This window comes from Hermetia illucens, chromosome 1 (genome assembly GCF_905115235.1).
Source record: "Hermetia illucens chromosome 1, iHerIll2.2.curated.20191125, whole genome shotgun sequence".
NCBI classification, from domain to species: Eukaryota; Metazoa; Arthropoda; class Insecta; order Diptera; family Stratiomyidae; genus Hermetia; species Hermetia illucens.
In genome coordinates this window covers 89,244,411-89,265,657 of record NC_051849.1, presented here as the reverse complement: position 1 = coordinate 89,265,657, position 21,247 = coordinate 89,244,411, and the positions used below count along the sequence as shown (strand labels likewise).

The 21,247-nt window shown below is 40.8% G+C and overlaps 1 protein-coding gene across 1 annotated transcript in view; it reads left to right on the top strand.

Annotated features, from left to right (window-relative positions):
* The first annotated feature begins 311 nt into the window (after positions 1–311).
* LOC119647015 (ras-related protein Rab-23) overlaps positions 312–21,247 on the top strand; it is a 130,922-nt gene continuing 109,986 nt past the window's right edge. Inside the window, exons 1-2 of the mRNA XM_038047754.1 lie at positions 312–727; positions 823–1,198. The gene's annotated coding sequence lies outside the window, so the exon portion shown is untranslated. The remainder of the gene's footprint in view (positions 728–822; positions 1,199–21,247) is intronic.

The following is a 21,247-nucleotide window of genomic DNA, read 5'->3' as shown; positions in this document are numbered from 1 at the left end:
CGCAGTTAACATCGAATCAAGGGACAAGATAATAGGATACGCTTGCAAATAGTTCTTGCCGGGCGAAACAATTTACCTTCAATTGTAACAGTCATAGAATCATCATCAAGCTTTGGTCCCGCAATCCATATGATCACTCAATAGGCTGACTCCAAAAGTACAAATAATCCTATCTATCAACACCATTATTTGACTTACCTGAAGCCACCTGTATGGTATGGGAATGGTAAGAAGCTCTGCACTTGGGGCCTGAAGATACTCTTCACCACGAAAACCGAGAGATGCCTTCGAGCGGCCTCCTAGAGCCAACGCAGTCTTCATCTCTGGCTTCAGTCTTCTCTAAGCGTTTGTTTACTGACTATCGTGGCTCCGTCTTCTGCTGCGTTTACCTGTTCTTGCACCAGGTGAGCAACTTCGTCTGTTCTATCATTCCCTAGTTGATCAAAGACCCCAGAAGTTGTGTAGATATTTCCGATCGACATCTATATTTCTATTGCTATCAAAGCCGAGAACACAGTGGCAAATACATTATAAAGAAAAGCAGTGGAAAACAGTGAAAACTACGACGCGAGTGAATTTTCCTTTCGAGTTCAACCACATTCCGAGATTATTGGAAAACACCGTTCGGTTCATTAGCCATTGCTACAGTAATCGCTCTCGAACCGCTCCGGAACCGCCTCAACGCCAAGCGGGCGAGCAGCTCCCTCGCCAGGTGCTCATTAGCCAGGTGAATGCAGTGAAATTTGCGTGATTGTGCGATCGTCTCAATGAAAAGTTCCAACAATTGTTATTGAGTTTTGTGCAGTGAAATTTTTTTTGCAGTTCGCTTCCAACAACTTGAAATTTAAATTAATTTCATAATTAGCCGGTGCGGCCGTAATAAAGTGAGAAATTTCATTACGTCTTCGGATCGAAAGTCATTCGACAAGAAATTTCTTTGGAATCGGGGAGTAATTAGAAGAAATCGAATCTCAGGCATGTTATCATACCTGGATCGTTAGTTCATCAACGTGCAGAGATCGCTTCTATTTTTTACCTTTTGCGCCTCGCCTGCTGCTGCTCTTGTTGTTTTTGGATTAACCTATTGCAGACGCAGTTGCGATACAGTTGCCCGGGGAAAACGTACATGCACTCAACAGAAACAACACAAGAGTAAGAGCAAAAACAAAGAAAAAATCGTCGAGAAACGGACGAACAGGTGAGTGTATAAGAGTTCAAGTGTATAAGGTGGAATTCCATCCCAGCGGGAAGGAGATTAACCGATTATTCAGAAAACAGAGACTGGTGCATTCAAACATGTTGAATGGTCTGCACATATGGCTCACTCATATGCATAAAATTAGAAAATCACAATTTCGGTTAATAATAACACACAAAAAGTAAATGGAAATTAAACTCGTATCTTATTTATGACCTAAAAACGAAAGAGCTCAAAGGCAACCCGCTAAGAAACAGGGGATGGTTTTACTCCTCAAGAATTGGTAATCCATGGAGTGACGTGCACTAGAGTGATGGTCCTTGGTCATCTACACGGGTGATGTTAGTTTCCTGGAACGCCGGAGAAAACTCAAATCAGACCCTGCAATAAAACACTACTTCAGGGTATGGAGGAAAAACTTTTGCCCAAGCGCGCAATCAGAAACACAATTGACCGTCACCAGGTAGAACTTTATTGCATTAGCTTTGATTGAAAGGTATTTTCTCATCAAAGTTGAAAGCATAAGACATAATTCTAAAACATTAACAAAGTGCAACTCGCATCTTATACCCGAGCTTGATCTTTGAAGGGAGGGTTGATTCTTCAAACGCCTGGGAATATTTATGGAATTCTGTATATTATGATTCCCGTAGATTCGCTGAATAATAATCATTTTCCGTCCGGAATTTTTTCAGCCTTTCGTAAAATAGAAATTAACAACGAAAAATTGAAAGTCCTTCCTTGACGATGATATTAAGGCGCTCCAACAAATTGTTGTAGCCAAGTCCTTGTTTTTTCAAATCTGCGAGGGCGGCGTATTTTCCTTTCCCGGAATTTGCCACACAGCCAAAGAAATATCTTAATTGTATTTTTTCGGGAGAGTCTGAAGAGATTCAATGACAATCAGTTCTTATGGTAAAGAATATGCTAATAGAATACGCTTACTCTTTCATCGGGGTAAGGTTACTTCGCTCCAGGATGCTTCGGACCTTGGGTGTGTTGCTGTATGACTGATTGATTGATGAATTATAGAAAACCTAACTTGCATGAGTTGAGTATCACCTTATAATTTAAATAGGAAATGGAAGTGACAATTGATGGGCCAACCCCCTGAAAATGCAGTCAGATTAGAACTCACTCTTTTGGAAAGTCTGATCAACTTCTGCCCATGCAAGTATGGGGAATAGCTCATCAATATAGCTTCATCACTTTTGGAACGAAGTTAAGTGTGTGTGTACTTTGACAATCAGAAAAAATCGAATCGAATATTGTTGCCTATATGTCCTAGTCAGTCGCTGGGTTGGTTAGGTTTGATCGACTATGCCATTTTTTCAGTCACGGGCCTGATCTCGATGGGATTGAAAGACAATCTGGCGAATCAATACATCGTTGCTTCGAGCAGCCTGTTGGAAATATAATTAAGTGAATCCTCGACAGTGCAAATTAAATGTCCGCCGAAACGACTCTCTCGCAAGTTTTTCACGATCAGTGCAACCTTACAATTGTTTCGCCACTAGTCCAACTTAAATTTTTAGTCTCCATTGTCGCAGGCCGGTGTTAATTGCCGCTGACAATCGGCCTACTGGCCGATTCAAAACCGTAGAAGGCGATTTTGCATTTGAGACGCTATTTAATGGGGCGATCACAAGAAACGCCAGCTGTGGAACGCCACTTCATCCTAGTTGCACTGATGCGTGAAGCACTTTCATAACGTAGTTCTCCGTCGGTTGATAGCATTCATCTAATGTACTTCAATCGACCAGTTCTTGGCAGGACGCTAAAACTGATAGCGATAATTTCTGTTTCATTGTCCATTGTTAAAATTTCTATTTTATTCAAATTCAATCTCAGACCGTGTTGTATGGGGCGATCATTCTACTTTTGGGCAAATTGCGCGATATCAGTTTTGTAACGTGACACAGGGAAAACGTCATCTATATTGACCAGTGTGTACGGCGCTGCACTTCGGATGCCCCGCGTGACAGTATCCATGACCAGAACAAAATGGAGTGTGAGGGTGGTTCCTAGATGAATACCGACATAGATATGAAGTGATTGTAATAAAGCAGCCACACATCGAACTTTGCTCTTGGTATCACTGTAGAGCGATTTAACACAGAGTACGTATTCCTCTGAAGCTAGGTACTTGCCGCAGAGCATACCAGATGAGTTTATGTTGTTTATGTTCTTAAATGCAATGTAAAGGGGGCTTGCTTCACGAAGTGTTTCTGTATTGTATGTATTATGTCAGTAGTTCTGCAGCTCTTGGCTTGATTCAGTGTTATTTGAAGGATGTTGCGAATACGGGTGTCAGAAATGCTTTCAGAAATCAGTAACACTATCGTATCTGACGATTATTTGAACATTCTGCTGCACTACCTTCCTTTTCCCACATTGGAACGGTGGTGCTCTTTTGTCAGTCAAATGGTGTTCTATTTTCCTCTATAACTGGGTTGAAGAATTCACTGGGTCACAGTGTTCAGTCCCATCTCATCGTTTTCCAGAGCTCACATGCGATGCCATAAGCTCCTAATGCTTTCTTCAATTTCATTCGCTTTATTACTTCCTCGACTTCAGTGGCGGTCACAGATGGAATTGCTCCAAACGTCGGCAGTGCTTGTAGAAGTTCAGTTGAAATCTGCTCGAAATATTCGCGTCATCTCTTCGTCGCTTCTCGTCGGTAAACAAAGTACCGTCCTTGTTATTAACGCAACAGAAGTGTACGATATATGTGTCCAGTCTATGGGAAAGACCTACGTAATGAACCGCTCGGGTGACAGCGATCACTTTCCCGCCCGCCCGATTGACATTTTTATCAATTTCTCAATGGGGCCAGTGTTCTATCGTCGAGACACTTATGGTAGATGCGTTTCTTCTCATGGACATCCTCAATCCAAAGTTAAGTTTCTCGGTTGATAAACCGCTTACCGACTTGGTGCCCCCGAGGGTTGCATAGACCTCTTAGTGGATCATGCTTTCAAGTTGTTTCCACAATTTTTCGACATTCGTAATGGTTGGTAATCACGCAAAAGAGACACCATATTGAGTGTGTGGGCTACCAAAGTAGAGAAGTATATAATCATTTTTATCGCGTTCGCGCCCTATGCCGCAGCTTTTGGCACCACAACATCGAGTTTCTTGTTGAACGCATCTCTTCCCAAGGGTTCGTGCGAGTTCTTTCGTGCTTCCAGTGGGGTACCAATATTTAACATGCAGGTACGGTTTTGCTTCGCTGGGGCTGATTTACGTTTGTCCGAACTCTTTTCATGCACCATAAACCTTCCTTATTTCTCGACACGACGGAGGGGTTAAACTTAACCCTGGCCTGGAGATCAGAGAGGATTTGTCACAGTGGAGTCATTTTAACTATAATTCATTTATCTCTCCCCGTGATCTCACCATTTTATTTTTGTTTTATGGGGTCATTTGGGCTTGGGATCACCATGTAAATGTAAACAAAATCCCAATTGTAATTCTAAGACAAAACAACAATGGCGAAATCATACCATGGGTTACCTGCAGTGGGGTGCCACAAACTTTATACTCCCTCCAAATTTCGCAGTCGTCGTAACAAGTTTAGTAATATGAAAACTTGCGTGTGGTAGGAAAAAAGAAGGAAGTAAATGATTGTTTTGAATTCCTGGAGGTCCCTAGAAGACAAAAGATCCTTTTCCGAAGAAGTAGGAAGGCAAAAGAGATTAGTCAAAACACCAGACCCTATTATGCTGGCCACAACGATTGAAAAAGTGGAAAACTAAAAGAGAATCCCGGTTATGAAGGTTTGTAAAAGAGACAAACAGGAGCTATTCATTTGTCAGTAGCAAGTGTATGTGCCCCATAAGGTTTAGATGTCTTGGATTTATGCACATAATGGTAGTATGCTCTAGAAACTGCGACAAAATCACAAGTGCGGGAAATGTGGATAAGAATATCAGTTTAACAAATCGGAACAAGCTGCAATATGGGCGTATGGCAGTCAAGCCGAGTTATTGGGGCAAGCCAGCAATATGGACGTACGAAAGTAAGGTCAAGTCAGTCAACATTCTCACCCGGATAATAAGGAAAACTAAGGCCGATTAGTTGATGAAGAGGACACTGCCAATAGAGAGACACAGACACAGAAGCCTCTTCATCTCAAAGGGACTACATAACAGTGGCCATGGAAAGGCAAATTAGAAATGTTTTGGAGGAAAACTATTTTTTATTTTCAAAAGACAACAATGGAGTGTAAAGATCTGGACAATGCCACTTCCAAAGAATCAGTTCGACGTGCGGGAACTGAAGAACTCTGCCTTGAAGTGGAACAAAACGAAAAAAGAATTTAAAGAAAGTGCCCTATGTTGGCAAGGTAAAAGTTGGTTGGGTTCTTTGTAGGCGTAGACGAAAGCTAACGTCGATCAGATATTTTGGATGTCTGGAGTGGAGCGAAATAGCGGCAGAGTGAAAGTGAATGAAACCAAAAGTTGAAAAATTACATTTAGAGATCGAAAACTGACATGGAAGAGACACGTAGAGGACAAAAGAGGAAACTAAATCTCAAAGCAAAAAGTTTCTACGAGTACTAACTTTTTCACGAAAGTTTTAAATTGCAACCAGAATGGGAATTTTTACTCCGCAAAGCTATTTTAAACTATTATTTGGACTTATGGAGCTCAACTCTGGGCATCAGCAAGTATCTAAAATATTAAGTATCTTAAATTAAAGTTAAAAGTTTAATGAAAAACATTGCGGGATGATATCTAATGCCCTATGGTACGTAAAAAAACTCGAAGTTCCATGAGGACCTGAAACAGTCAACCATCTATGTAGAATCAAATTGCTAACTTAATACATAGATGTAAAATAAGACTGATAAACTACCAGAATATGCTAGCTGGAAGTTTGTTGGCTCATCCTAAAAGCAGTGACGTAAACTGGTTAATGTCATTCAATTCATCAAAACCTTGCAGACAAGCATGGGCTGATCACGGGAACATGTCCGGTTTACCGAGAAGAGCCACAAGCAATACTTGATATATTGAGATATATTGGGACCAGCTAGTTCTAACTGATCGCCATATTCCACATAATAAGCCTGACATGCTGTTAGTTCACAAGACGGGTCACTCCGCGTATATTATTGATGTTACTATTCCCCATAATAGTAACATGGAACGGAAATACGTTGAGAAGAAGGTGAATTATGAGCCACTGGCTCGGGAAATCAAAGAAATTTGGCGCTTCGAGCGGGTGGTTGTAGTTCCCATAATATTATCAGCTACAGGTATTGTACCCAAATCCCTTACGGCTTCCCTTGATGTCGTGGGATTCTCAAACAGTTTGGTCCAAACCATGCAGAAATACACCATTCTGCATATGTGCTCAATGCTGCGATGAGTTTTCGACTGATTCTCCCACTGGCCTACCACCGCCACCAGTCACCAGTCTTTCAAGTAGGTAGGATCGTCCGAGCCTAATTGCTTGGCACTGCTTATATTAGGTAAAATCCGGCATCTGCCGAAATTGTGGCAACTCGAAAAAATAACAATATCATTTTTAAGCCGATGCTTATTTGCCATAAGGCAAGTTTTTCATTTCTCTCAATAAATTTTGGGGCTTGGATCGTTTGTTTATACAGAGCATTGAAATGAGAGCGGCTTATAGACTAATTAGATTAGATCTATGGGGAAAAAATAGGCGCGGGGCATAGAGCATTGGAAGAGTTATTGGGAGAACTGAATCCGGTTTTCGCAATGCGTTTTGATTCTCGGTTAAACTCTGTTTCTAGATTCAAAATGGTGGAAATACTCGGGGTACCCGGTCATTGTGGTGTAGAGGGAATTGCAATCTCGGATGCTTTAGAAAAAGAGGGTTCAATTTTCTCCATGCCTGGATCAGAACCAGTAATTGAGGTGTCGGTAGCATTGGTTAATGGTGCTATCAAAACTTGGGAATAAGCTTCCGAAAATGACAGGTGGTGAAGCTTTAATGCTGCTAGACACACCAAACTTTTCCTGTCAGAACCAAGCAAACATTCGACAAAGTTTATCCTATCCTAGACTTGTTGAAGTATTGTAAGCACTTTGACTGGCGAATACAATGGATCACTAGAGCCTGAATGCTCAGAGGCTTTGCCTCTGCCCCACCTCAAATACACATACAAACGATACATCGTTTCAACGTAATCGAAATTGAAAATCGAATGCTAAATTCATTAGGTAAATTTGGTGTGTCCTGAGTGTTGGTGCTTCAAAAGTAGTTCATGAAATATTTCAAATAACATTTTCTGGAAAATGAAAAGCCTTCTCCGATGAAGATTGCCATTGAAATATCACTTTTCGCAACTATAACCAGACATACCGAAAAGTCAACCACAAAGCAAAGAAAAATGTGCAACTTCGATCGGTTTGGAGCTTCAGAAGTCTTAAGAATTGTTCAATGGAAACTATTCTTGCAGACTATCAACACCAATTCACTCCATCAATCAGTTTCTTCCCATTAACGTGAACTTCGAAACCGTTTTGCACTTACGAGTATTTTCGATAGACAAGGGGAACTCTTGTACCAAAGAGCTGGTTCACAGCAAACAGCTTTCCAGCTAGCCGAGGGGCACTGAGTTTACATTTCTTCAACTCATTGCGGTTCTATTACGTACCAATTGCATAGAAGAGCATACGTGGTATACCGAAACAGTAATGGAATTGCAGACAGTTATGTAAAACCTCTCAAATTGGATATTATTTCCTCAAGCTAAATTGCTGGAAGTTAAAGTAAATTGTTTTCACTTTTAATCGACCAAATAATATAATTTCGCAACAATTGGTGGCTATTTGGCGAATTTTGGAGGTAACGTAGTGTCCGGGCAAACATATGATTATGATATACACGGTGCAGGTTGGAATTTCTTTGTTCATAAGTACGGGCGAAGCACCTCTAAATGAAGAGAAACAGGAAGTTAGCGGGTAATTGGTTGACTTAATTGAAGCAATGTTGCAAATGATTCTAGCCAATGTGAAAGTGAAATATAATGCAAGAGTTGAAATTGCGTAGGGGTCAAAATTGTGATCCACCATCTTTTTTCAACAAGCGCGATGGGGTTATTACACGTATATGATGTCGAAAATTTTGGCAAAATTGGTAAAAATTTAAAATGTTAGTGAAACAATGGAGCAGTTCATTTTATTAGCAATACGGTATGTTAATATCCCTTATTTACTAAGTTGATAGTAATAATGCTTGCCGACCTGAAGATGCCTGTATACTAAGTATACTGGGAAAATCCGTTTAGAATATAAGTTAATCTCCTTTTCCTTTTAAGCCAGTGGTCTTATTCTTCTCAAGTAGTAGTGACTATCATCACCATCATCATCATCATCAACGGCGCAACAACCGATATCCGGTCTAGGCCTGCCTTAATAAGGAACTTCAGACACCCCGGTTTTGCGCCGAGGTCCACCAATTCGATATCCCTAAAAGCTGTCTGGCGTTCTAACCTACGCCATCGCTCCATTTCAGGCAGGGTCTGTCTCGTCTTCTTTTTCCAGGCCAGTAGTTGGGTGGACTTGAAGAGGATGGTGCCTCTGCATTTACATCAGCATCGCGAATCACTTTCTCCAAGGCCAGGTAGAAGAGGACACACCCCCTTGTCTTAGACCGTTGTTTATTTTGAGTGGTCTCGAGAGTGATCCTGCTGCTTTTCTCTGGCCTCACACATTGGTCAGGGTCAGCCTAGTCAGTCTTATCAATTTCGTTGGGATACCGAATTCTCTCATGGCCGTGTACAGTTTTACCCTGGCTATGCTGTCATAGGCAGCTTTAAGATGATTATCAGCGAATAACAAGCGGGTAGTTAAATTCTAAACAAGAAAAAAAACTACAATTTATAATAGAGTTTCAACTCTACACCGTTGGGCCATGACCGAGAAGGGAAGATCCATGACAGCATAGCCCGCACTAAGTTGGAAAATATTCAGCACTACTTCAACAAGACCCGGTAGCGAGAGTTTTGAGCCAGACGCAAGCAAATTCTTCCAGAAATAAAGCGGTCTAAAGTTGGTACAGGCCTATAGGGAATCTAGCCGTTAGACTGGGCATACTACAAATAAGCATTGTCAGAATTATGGAAAAGCGAGGAAAATTCGCAGGGGCTTCCTATGCGATTGCCTAGGTCTAGTTAGAGTCAGGCTGCAAATACTAGGCAAACAATTCCTCAAGGATCTCAAAGAGAGGGTAGGCGAGCTGCTATACTTTGGGCTGGTTGCAGATCTGAGTCGGTGGAATTCTGTTCCTCTTGCTCTTCCTACAGCAGACATTGTCTTAGGAGCAGCAGGCATCAAAATAGTTTATCACAGTGCTGATCAGGCTCCTCAGAGGGGCTACTGATACCTACCTACCTACTATCCCTAGCTATTGAAACGACTTTATCAATAACAAACATTCAATCAAATCACGAAAACTTAAAAAATTTATGGGTCGCTATTACCGCCACATAACGTCACACCATTAGCATCGCTAACTACTACTCCAACTACTAACTACAATAATACATACTAACTGTGATTCGATGCTAGAAAGGCCCGCATAAGCGATAGTGCTCGAGCTTAAAGTCGCATTAAAACCATGCAGTTGCCGCAAGATTTGTCTTTACAGCATTCTAAAAATATTTATGTTCAATGTGGAAAACAAAGTAATCATATGGAAACAGAAAAGGGGAAGCGTTATTAAATACAGTAAGTTCAATGAAGCTTTGGCTATATTGATCAACTGACTGTATTGTCAAGGCAAGCTTAGACCATTTTTATTTGAAATGAAATACTCTAACAAACGCTTCGAATTGTTCATTCAACATCAATAGTTTCAGGAACGGGCGCCTCATGCGCTGCGATTATTTTGGCCCTGTGCGCGCATAGTTTAGTTTAGTAGGGGGTGCTGCAGATCAAAACACTCAGACCTTTTGGTAGGCCCATTGTATTATCCCAGAAGACCGCCTATTCAATGGCCTCCCGTCTACGGCTTTCGAATGCTTTTACAAATCTGAGAATATTCTCCAGAGGCAGAGAATGCACAGACTCCTCGTTTAAGAAAAACTTACATATGTAGGTATCTTCGTCTGAGGTCTGAGGAGGTTGGGCAGGTGTATATGAAGTGCAGAGCAGTCTCTTCCTCTTTCCCGCAAAGCCCCACTAAGGTTTTTATATCCGGCTTCTTAAGGGACAACAAAAGTTCCCCTCTAGTGCATCGCGTTCCTTCATAATGATATTCGCCAGCCGACAGAAGTTCAAATTTCTTCATTTGGCTGCGTGAATTTTATAATTTCACCTTTCAGAACAGACAATGGATGACCACATTCCAAAAGTTGGTTTTGGCCCCACCATTGTGGATTTAAACACGAGCCAACTTGTCAGCTTCCTCAACGCCAGTGATGTTAAAGTGCCCTGTCACCTACATCAAGAATGTTTCGATCAGTCAGCCAAGTTTCAATAGCAACTGATGACAACTTCACACAAACTGGCTTGATATGCCATTTCTGTTTAGTGCTGATAATGCTGCCCGACTATCAGAACAGATTCAAATGGTGTAGCCCGACCATTTTTGGAACAAACATTCTTCTACTGCAATGCGATGACATATATCTTGGCCTGGAATATGGTGGTCATTTACCCGTGAGGTCGGGTCAGTTTCATAATCGGATTTGCCGACAGCATCCCCGCACTTGATCCATCTTCCATGACTGACCCGTCGATGTAGATTATTAGGTCTGTAATCCCAAAAGACTCGTAGCCATTTACCGAACATTCTTCTTTTTTGGTAATTAAAGTATGTCTTTTCAAAAATGAATGTGAAACCATATGATCGGTCGACATCAGAGCCATGCATGACCTTTCCATGCAGCAATAATATCAATCCTATATGCGCCGGTAACTGCTTTCCATTTCACCTTCAAACGAATAGCAGTAGTTTGAGAACTTCGAGTCCCGCGGTCAGTATAATACTCATTGCTCCAGTAATACTTAGGCAACCGAGCCCCTGAATCTACGTCAGCAATGCCCTGTCAGCAAAGTTCAGCTGCGGCCACCAGACGATGCACGCGTACATCAAAATTGGTTTTATTATGAATGTATACACCCAATGAATTCGTTGTGGTGAAAGTCCCCAGGTATAATGTTCCTAGTGAACTTCACTAGTCAATCCTCCTAGCATGCAGAGTTGCATTCAAGCGATCATATAATGTGTCCACACACTTGCCGATAATAATTACGGTTAGATTGTCTGCAAATGCTTGGGGACAGACCTTTTTGTCCTCCGGGAACCATGGCAAGGTGTCCATTACCAGGAGTAAAAGCAGAGGAGAAAAACCTATCCCTGTGGGTATTCCCCAAGTCATCCTGCTTCAATAGTTCGTCCAATATGTGGATTTTTCTCCACATCAGCATATGAAGGGTCCAACCGATTAAAAGCGGATCGATTCTTTACTGTCTTCCCACGTCACAAATCGTCGTGAATAATTGAAGACGCCTTTGATGTCCTTGAATACGCCTAAGGCGTATTCTTTATCGAAAATCTCCTTTTCAGTTTTTGCCGTGAGCCCCATCTCCGTAGATTTTCCTTTCTAGATATGCCCTTCCTTTCAATAGGAAGGAAGTTAAAATAATCGATCGGAAACTTTTTGCAACCATGTAAGGGGTTCCCTGGTTTAGGAATAAATATCACCTTAACATCACGTCGGTTAATTGAAATAGAAGTGCATGCTAAGTAAACCTGGAAAATGCACTTCAAACAAATGATTTGCAGTTTCTTCATCGCTTTCTGTATACCGCACTATAGTGTTTCCTCCTTTTTTGGCGTCTTGAGTAAACTTTTCTGGCTGATCCTCTGGGTTGTTTTCTCAATTCCTAACTCGTGCGCTCAGTTCTATTTTGTACGTCGCCCAATCTTTTCTGCGTAGATTCCAAAATAGAGTGATTAGGTCAATGCGAATGTGATCCCATGATATTGTTTCATACTCTTCACTCTCCGACAAGAGCCGCAATATCCGCGGATCCCACCATGTCAAGGACCTCTCGTCTGATCACGTTGAAGAAAGTGGATTCATTGCCCAAATTGAGAATCTGCAGTTCGGTTCCTACCAGATACTCCAGTAATCTCGATCCTCTTGCGTTGATGCTGGAACTTCCCTATCATATATGGTGGGCGTCAACATCACATCCTGCTATTAACCCCATCCCTTTATGCTTGGCATATTACCTCTGATGAATGTTCACAACAAGCCAGCATATAGGAAGTTCAAGCCATTGGTTTCCCCGCCAACAACCCATGGTTTTTGTATGAGGTATAAACATGTGTTGCAACTATTGACATGATGGCTGATAAGCGCAGTGACCGGTTTACAATGCTACTAATTTATTTGGGAAATATGAGACTTCATCTACGATTCAGATGAAAATGTCGTGAACTGCACATCCCCTTCGATGGTTTTAAGGAGTCAATACTTGTAACACGATGGTCCCAACCCCAGGGGAGAGCCGATAGTCAATTTGTTCTCGAACCTTCTTACTATACCGAACGCCGATAGTAAGAAAAGTTCCCGGACTAACGGTTCTTTCTTCTGCTTTGCTGTCTAGCAGCATCCAAGGGGAAGTGTTAAGATTATTCTGGACACATTATTGGCATTATTACGCTCCCTTTCTGGAAGCCAGAGAAAATACGTTTTAAACGATTATAGCTCAAAGACCGTCTTTACATATCGTTGAGGGAAGAGCAGCACTCTCTCAGCTACTCGTTCGCGATTTCATCCTAGCATTTTAGGATATAAACCTACCGACTCAAAGCGAAACTTAACGCCTTGCGTGGATGCCGGATGGACACAAGACCCAGCCATTGGCTTCGATATCATAGGCAGCAAATGCTAGCTAAAAGTTGGGGTCATCAAAGGACCGCTGCGGCTTCAATTTTCCTTTTGCTCTAAATCCCCCGACCCTTCGACCTTGGCACATCCTGGGGTCTTCATATGCGTGTAGGCGGCTTGCTGAAGGCAAATGCTTATTTGTAATTAAGATATTGGCCTCGACAGGTGGTGGCGACTGCTGCCCAGGGTCAGCGGTGCCAACAAGCCTCCTTCAGCTCTTCCAATAAGGACTGAGTCGAAGTTGGATTGGTCCCCAATTGAAAATTGGAGAATCTAAGTTCAGACTCACGCTCACCATGGATGGGCTCAGTGTTAGGCAATTATTAATATTTACTGGATAACTTTTATGTACGATCGAAAGAATTTGATTCCATATTATTTGAATCTTGCACCATTTTCTATTGCGTCTCCAAGTAATATCCTAATATGACTAGATGAAGCTCTTCTTGTCATTTTAAAAACATTCAAATCATTCAAATGCATGGCATATAAATCTAGAATTTCAAACTTTCGCTACCCCTTTCAACCACGAGGGAGGTTGACGAGGAAGTTCCGCCTCCTTCCTTGGCGTCCAATGTATGAGAATTTCGGCAAGATAATAAACGCCAAATTCAATAAACAAACTTTTCTTGATGGAACAGTAAGTTTGAAGCCCCCGCCACCCCGTTGACAGATTCTTGGGCACAGTGGTAGAAATTTGTATAAATCATTTCCCGATTGAATTGTTACCGCTTGATATCTTCACAATAATTTTCAGCTAAAAATAAAACAAAAAGTAAAATTAGACGCCCCTGCAAAAAATAACATCGCAATATTATTCCAAAATAACTCTTATTTTCATTTTAAAGTCAAGGCGACTTATAAGGACTTGACAAGAAAGAATTTTGAATAACGTAGTTTGTTATTATTAATAATTAAAAGGAAAACGGTACTCATCTTAAACGACCATGACAAACCGGTCCATTCACATTTAGTTTGAACCCACTCGGCCAACCGAATAAAATCAATTAGCATATGGAATTTATTAAATACTCCTGACGTCATATAGGAATGCATTTAAAGTGGACTTTCGGATCATTATCATAAGAAAATTAAAAATCAAGGTATACCGACAGTATATCAGGAGTAATTAGTCTTTTATCTCACCGTTCCATACGAGTATATTTTTGTGCGTCTCATAAGGTACAATTTATAATGAAATCACAAACAAGATTTGTGATAAATAAAACCACCTCACTGACAATTTATGGTATGCCACAAACATAGCCAAACCAAGCCAAGTCAACAGCAAATAAGTTTTCAAAGGTCTGTGAAAATACAAACTCTCTAACAACGGGCACCTACCTTTCAATTTTCTTTTTCTGATTACATAAAGTCATAAATGCATTTCCTCTAATGATCTGGGACTTCCCATTTTTAAAATTAAAGGGAAAAGAAGCGATACCGACATGCGTTTTACATAAAAATGCATTTTGTGTAGTCTATTTTCAGAAACCAGTAAAAATGTTGGGCTCAAAAAGCAAACTGCCCAGGCAATATCACTTTATATAATGAATTAGTTGATATGCACATGTAATCGATTTAGACATGCTTTCTCACGTTGATGATGCACACGGTTGTGCAACCTTTGCAGAAGTGTAGCGTCACTGTAGATCTTGACCCAAATGAAAAATCGAATTAAAGTATTCAAATGCATTTTTTAAGATGCTCCACATTTTAAGGCTGTCTGAAGAAAAGAGTTTTTTCTATTTTTGTAACATTTGAATGTTTTTTTATAATTAATTGATTTGTAAATTCCATTAGGATGAAAATAAATAAATATGCATCTTCCATTAAATTAAAATGAGCTGCTCTTATTACAGGTCAATGGCAGCGTTAGTGGCTTCATTTTAATATTTTAGCTATAAAACGCAGAAATTTTAACTGAAGCATCGGTGCACTAACCGTCTTAGCATTGTACAAATATATGAATGTACCTACCAAAAAGAGAACATTTAAAATCTTGCAATGAGATAAATTGACCAAGTGCAGACCATCAAAACTGAAAATTTTATTTTGTTCAGATTTCGTTTTTGTTACGGACCCCCAAGCACCATTAGGTATTTGAGATATGCCTCGCTGTTGGCAATGTTGGCTGAATTTTCTTATCGCTTCCATAGCTTTCTGACGGGTCTCTATTAATTTGGTTACTGTTTCTGTTGCGCAAAGTGTGTTGAATTTTCTCATTGAACATTCCCTTTTTTCAATAAATTTTAAAAAAAGTGTGTGTTCTCCGGGATCCCTTCTCAAACTCGTCAACCATCCAATTTAAACGGGCGTATTCGGGTATTTTCCACATCATTTTCACCAGAGGTGTACACAACCTCAAAGTGGAATAAATCAGGAATTAGGTTGAGTCGCACCACTCTTACATATCCCTTGATTAATTATCTACAGCCTTCGACAGGCTTCCAGTAACGCCAATAATTTCGCTCCGGTCTTCCAATCTGCCCCGGTTGGAAAGCACACAGCAAAGTTTCTCGTGAAATTCAAGAAAGGTGAACCACGAAAGCCTTTCGGGGACTCATGGCCGCGCGTGCCTGCTTTTAGTATGAAAACCACGTGCGAGCATTTACAAAATCTAATCCAACCTCGACAAATCACGACACAAATCTTCCTTGCCGTTTCTGGGACATTATTGGCATTCCACCATCTGGGTCCGATTGGGATTTATATACGGAGAAGCTGTTTATAGCCCATCCGATTTTGTCCTCAGTAACTACCAATTTGATAGTCTCGCATAACTGGAACTGCATACTTTCCAAGAAAGGCTCTTTTTCCAGTGGATCCTCCTGGGGTGTTTGAAGGGATTGGAGACCTCTGTAGCGAGATCTAGACTGAAAAATATCTGAGAAAGACCTTTGGTTCAAGTTTTGCACCCTAAGAAATCCATTTCCGGCTAGTAGGGTGATATTAAGGAGACCTTCTCCTAACCGTCACAGTTCTCCGGGAAAATGTACACTGATATATTTGTGATAATTATAAAATAAAAGAATGATTTACCTCTTGTGTTGATTTCCTAGTATTGGCTTCGAAACCTATTAGTAGAGAGAAATATTGCCGTTTTCCATTTCCGTCTGCTCAAGTATGACTACGACTAGGTCACCGAAACTAAGGTCCGGACACAGGAAAGTGTGCAGGCTATTCATTGCTAGAATACATGCTCTACATCTGCCCCGATTATTGTATCTTGTGCTGTGGAATAAATCATAATATAATATTTGCTTTGGAGCTCTTTGATGTGTCGATACTTTCCTCTAGGAGGAAGACAAGCACATTAGCTGAGGCACACTTTGAGTGCTGCAGATTTATCTGCACTACCTTCAGCATGATCTGTTGGTTGCAGTTGGTAGTCAGTCACCGGGCCGTTGATTTTCATCTCCTCCCTGGAATCCTGGGGTTTTGAAGGCGGAAGAATTGGACCTGCTCGTCCTTTTCCATATGAATTTTCCGCAACCAGATGCTTGTGACCGGTCTCCTGGGGATCTCCTCTCCCATTCGTCATTGTCACGACTGTTGCTGAGTACCCGGTTGTGGAGGTTGCTTAGCGTACGTGATCTCGCATACTCAGATCCGCTTGTGTTGTTGTTCGATTTCGTTTGAAGATCGATTACGTTTGAAGGTGATGTGCTTGGCCTGCTGCTCATTTCCCAGGCATTTGTCATTATATTGTTTGACAATCGCCTGGTATTTAGCCTATTCGCCTATTCTTTGCAATCCTGCTCAGAATATGTATGACCTTCTAGTACTGGCCTTGGAACAGGACTCTAGTGGACCCCGCTTCTTTGCTGGTTTTCGGTGACCAACATTCTTGTCAGCCCTTACTTTTGAGAGACCCCTGACATCCACGGTTTGGGGTTAGGAGTACTATGGCTTGTACTCGCTACACCCAGCTCGACGACAGCTGATTCCAAGTTGGAAACCACTAGTACATCTACTGCTTCGCTCTTGGAAGTCCCTATTATTGGTTTTAACACGGCGGTACTACGGCTGACATTGACTATACTGCCCTCAATCCCTACTGTCTCCTGGCTGGATAGTAGCTGCTCATCCTCCGATGATACGCCTTGCACCACCACCTCTTGCAACCATTCCATTCTTCCATTGAAGTCCCCTACATCCCCCAGATAAGGCAGCATGGAAGACATAATCAACTACAATAAAGAATAACATTGATGACGTGGGTGCGTGGTCGAGATGGTTGCCCTTCAGCCTCTCCTTATCATTACCCCGGGTTCGAATCTTGCTTGCCTAGGAAGTTTGTGTTCGGATTTATGTTCTCCTGCTGCTGTGAGCTTATCACTTGCACTATATTAAATGTGATGGTTATGAAACTGAAGCACAGTCTCATTGAAATCTAAAACTCTATGATGCCCTATACTGCACAAAAGATGTGAACAGGAATAATACATGCAACAGCTTCTGCCTTTTTTACGAACGCAACAATGAATTCTTTTTTGAATCGGCGCCTTCTACGCTGTACTTCCGCGGTATAGAAGCCTAAGTGCTTCACGTTAACCCGCAGTCGCAATGGCAATAAGAGCTTTCAGTTCCCTAGGTATCTAGATCTGCGTCCATGTGCCGGCAGTCGAACAAACCTTATGACACTCCTTTTGGACAACCTTATTAAGCAAAAAAAGCATTTTTGATGGCCATCGCGTGCAGTTAGCTCACTGTCCATCGAAAATTAGGTCCCTTGAGGAAACGGCATTTAGTTTCGAGGGTCGAAATCCCTCATCCTCGCTAGAAGATGTGGGCGCTATAAGCCAGCGATTGATTGAAATCAATCAATCTTGTTTAGCAAATCTAGAATTTTTAAATCCCAGCAGTTGTTAAAGTTGAAGAATGGACTAAAGCTGACACAGAAGTAGGTGCGGCCATAGCTGCAGGTAGTTATGGAGAAAACGGAATTTGAGTTCTTTTTATTACACATCACATGTCCGGGCAAGGTCAGACTCCATTCAAGTCCTTCTCTCTTGATATTATACACTGTACTATTGAAATATTCCTCATTCTGGACCGGCATCTTGTAGTCAGTATCCAAAGCCGCCTGCCAAGCAATGAGAGCGTGTGAACATCAATCCAACACTAGATTCACACTTGCCTCACTAAGGCTTTCGAGTGTACGGTAATAATAAATAATAAATTCTGTTAAGGAAAGTGGCACTTCCTTCTAGAAGAACTATTGCGCTCCTTTTATAGTGTTTCTATTAATTATAGTATGTCAAGCCAGTCTATAACCGTCACTCATTTTAATATAATATATTCCCTATTTCCAAGTATTTCAACTTGGCATCTGGTACCCAATATTATATGGATCTTTCGACATACTACGCACAAAACCTACAGACAGTGTTCGCAGATATTCCTAGCTTTCTTAGGTGATAGTGACCAATAAGTTTTCTCACTATATTTCCGAGGTTCTTCGTGGTGAGTTTTAAACGCTCCTTTGAGCTGACCTACCTAGACTGCTCCATTCCTGGTAGGATCACCCGGTATATTTTCATTCGCCATTCTTTTTCATTTCTCAACATCGTAGCCGTGATACTATTTCCGATTCCACAGAAGAGTTCTGGTCTGTGTAGTGAAGTTCCTGTTTCTTTCCTAGCCAGCTTGTCCGTTGCCTACAGGTTCGGCTCGGACAATAAGATCTAGATACTCTGGGTTCCAGGATATATTGAGTTAGAAGGCAATGAGGCAACGTGTCTCAAGGCATTTCCATGCCAGTTTGAAGCTCATCTGATTAGACCGAAGTGTTTCGATAGATGTTTGGCTGTCGGTTCAAATAGCATTGGAGGTTGAAGGAGGCACATTTGTCTATAACGTATATTTTCGCCTGGAATATACTAGTGTGGCTTACCTTGATTCAAAGACGTTTTCTTTAGACCTTGGAACCCGTCGTCCGCTCTCTCTGCTATGAAGTATCCGTCAATCACTGTTACGCTTTCCCAGTTTTCCCTGTCAGAGCACCGTTTAATCTCATTTAACACTAGGATGATTTGGTTATGAAAATAGACCCTCTCGCCTAAAGTATATAGTTATTAACCCGAAAGTTATATTAATAGCTTTCTTTTTCCTCCAAAAGTCTAGTTGTTCGTAGGATCGCAGGACAAGTCAGCGCTCGCTGGACCACCACCAATGCTGATACTGCTGCTGATGAAAACTATATCGCGCATTGTTGACGATGACAGAGTTGGAACTTATTGGTTCATATTTAACAGAATGGAGAACAATCCTTATATTTTGAAGATTGGCAGAGGTGAAGTATCGATTGGTATCAATTGTTAAGTCCATCTATTCTTTCGTTTGAGTGACTCAAACTTGAATGATAAAACCATACACAACCTGGGTTAACGAAAGCGAATAGAGAAAACCCTTCTCACACAAACCAACTTTCAAAGCACCTAACTTTCAATACAAGCTATAATTATTTGGTTACAGCATATACTTTAACCATTTATGTATATTAATAGGCAAAGGCATAATTTGTTTCCAAAGACGACATTACATACTTTAAATAACTAAATTTATGGTTTCACCTTCTCTCTTAAATCCATTGATAAGTGCATAAATATGCACCAACGCCTTAGTTCATGTCAACTATTCATTCAGGCCACCATTCAGCCGGAATTCGATTTTACAGGAACGAAAGTCGAGATACGTTGATTTCATCCATTTCAAAAATCATTTCAGATAGTACATTAGGAAATGCCACAACACAACAAATTAGTATGGATGGAAATTATCATTTCAATAATAACGAAAATTGGTTGATGGAAAGATCTTTCCTGAACCAGCCTCGTAACGCTGCTCCGGTCAAAATACCGTTGGAAGGTACCGATGGGCTCGAAAAATGTTTATCGATGAAATATTCAAGCCGGTTGGAGAAATGTGATGCTCTCTTCGATCAGGCATTTCGATAGTATCTTATCTAATAAATTTCAACACTCATATGCCACGTTTATGGAATTATTTCTCAGTTCTGGATATGCTGTTGAATTTTTATGAAATTTGATGGGCAATTTAATTTGAATATGAAGATAAATAGCCGTAAATATATAGATAGACTACGATCTTCACCATATTTCTAGGAGAGATAACTTTAAATGAAACGTCCTTCAAGTTTTTTCTAAAATATAAATAGATGGGTACAGACTACAGTATTAACATTTCTCCCTGGACTGAACTTGCTCCACAACTGTTAGTTCCTTTCGATTTATGGCAAGGCGTTTGCGATTATTGATGAATATGCCATCCATTTTGTCAATTCTATTCTGTTGGAAAGTTTTGAGATTGCCTCCATGTTGCAAATAGAGAAAATTTCTTTTGGAGAATACAAATCCATAACTCAATGCGGAAATATCACTACGGCTATAAAATGCACCAGTGAATCATTTTTCTAGAAAAATATAGTATATTGCTACGAGTATATCATATTTTCATAAGAGCTGTTGTTATTTCAGTTAATTTATTATACTCGCATAAATTTGTGATGAAAACGGAGTTTGCATTTGCTTTCTTTCTTCATCTCTAAATGTTTTTGGATGCTTGTTCAAGCTCTATTTCATAATTGTGTTGAATCTTATCATTTTAAAAGATCTGAATGTAAGTAACCAGTACAGGCCGATACAAGTATGTAAGTTCGTGAGGACTCAACTGCAGTTCGCCATAAAGCTATGTGCACGATCCAGCTCCCAAGTGATTCCGCTTGATGAATCCTAATCAAATAACTAGAGGAATCCAACCACTAAAATTGCCGGCCCCATGAAGGACATCTTTGATAGCTAGTTCATCTGAAGCACAATATCAGGGATCAGCTTAGTGTTCCCATACAATTTGTGATCTCAAAGGCCTGCATATGAGAAGCCTCTATGCCAACAACAAGTATTTAATTTCAGTTTTATTGCTTCCAAGCGAAATTCCTCTCCATTCTAACCCAAATTCCTAAATGATCCTAATGGTTCAGGTAGGAAAATCGCACTAGGAGCAGATCGCTGCAGTATAGCGATTATATTGCGATAGCAAAGGAAAGAGCTCGCCAAAAGGAAGCATAACTATAAACTCACATAAGTAGCCCGGGGAAGCGTTCAAAATATATACACATATGGTTGCACCCTGTGAGCTGG